Source organism: Pteropus vampyrus, unplaced genomic scaffold, assembly GCF_000151845.1.
Source record: "Pteropus vampyrus isolate Shadow unplaced genomic scaffold, Pvam_2.0 Scaffold244, whole genome shotgun sequence".
Taxonomy (NCBI): domain Eukaryota; kingdom Metazoa; phylum Chordata; class Mammalia; order Chiroptera; family Pteropodidae; genus Pteropus; species Pteropus vampyrus.
The window spans coordinates 4,170,147-4,171,458 of record NW_011889025.1 but is presented as its reverse complement, the minus strand read 5'-3'; the positions used below and the strand labels follow the sequence as shown (position 1 = coordinate 4,171,458).

Sequence of the window (1,312 nt, the reverse complement as noted above, 5' to 3'; positions counted from 1 at the left end):
TTCCTTAATATCTCTCTATTCCTTCCACTTTTCTCCATCCCATTGTCACAACAAAAGCCTCTTAAAAATTCTGCTTATTCCTAATACCTTTACCATACTGCAGGCATTTTAAAATGAGAATGTGATCGAGTAATTCTTCTGCTTAAAACTCATCATGCAGTTAGGATTAATATGATGGTAGGAGGAGGGCTAGGGGAGGGAAAGAGCAATTGGAGGGATTGTTTTATGAACTATATAGATGCCTAATCAATGTATGGTATATTTGAAACTAATTTAAATAAATAAATTAAAAAAAAAAACTCATCAAAGTTTCCGATTGCCTACAGGGTAAAGACTAATTTTTTTTTTTTTTTTAGGCGAGGCAGCCCTTGATTGACCTCATAGATTGCAAAGACCTTTTCATCTTATAATCCCTTATTTTTTAATTTTTATGCCTACAGCATCTGTTCTTCCTAGGTGGTCTCCCATCCAAGTACTAACCAGGCTCGACTCTGCTTAGCTTCTGAGATCAGACGGGATTGGGTTTGTTCAGGGTGGCATGGCCATAGACAAGACTAAAATTCTTGATATGTATTTCAAGGCCCTTTATGATCTTCCCTTGTCTGTTTGTGTCAGTATGACTCATTTTCAGTCATATTAAACTTCTCTCAGTTCTCTGAGCTCACCATATGTTCTCTTGTCTAATGGATGTTCTTTTTTTTTTTTAAGAACATTGTTACTCCCATAACATAACACTCTGTCTGGCTAACTCCTACTCATCTCCCATGTCTAACTTTAGATTAGCATCCCCAATGAAAACTCTCTTTTTCCTTTAAGAGTTGGCTAGCTACTTCAGTGACCACATGATATGATTAAATGTTTGCCTTCCCTACTGAAAAATATTTTCATATATGTACATTCAGCTCTCAGTAAAGGGCTTGAGATCTAATAAAACTAACAATCATATTAACAATAAATGACATCAGTGATCTTTATGTGTTTTAAGTATATTGCATGCATTGTTTAAACCTCATTAAAAAATTACATGCAGTAGATACTGTTATTATTCCAGTTTCACTAATGAGGAAACAGACATGGAAATGTTTGATTACATGTACCATGTGGTCAAACTGTAAGAAGTGGAGCAAATATTTGAACCCAAGAAGTCTGACTCCAAAGCTTGGACACTTAACTATCATACTATACTCTCTAAATGTTAATTTTATAATAGTCCTACCTGGATGAGGTAGCCTGAACTCTTTTCAAATTAGACACATCAGGACTTCCAGAAGAAGGGAACCCACATTGGTATGTATAGATACCTCTTATTGAT

The 1,312-nt window shown here is 35.1% G+C and overlaps 1 pseudogene; it reads right to left on the bottom strand.

The window, feature by feature from the left end:
- Positions 1-431: 431 nt before the first annotated feature.
- On the bottom strand, positions 432-550 carry LOC111729062 (annotated as a pseudogene).
- Positions 551-1,312: the final 762 nt, after the last annotated feature.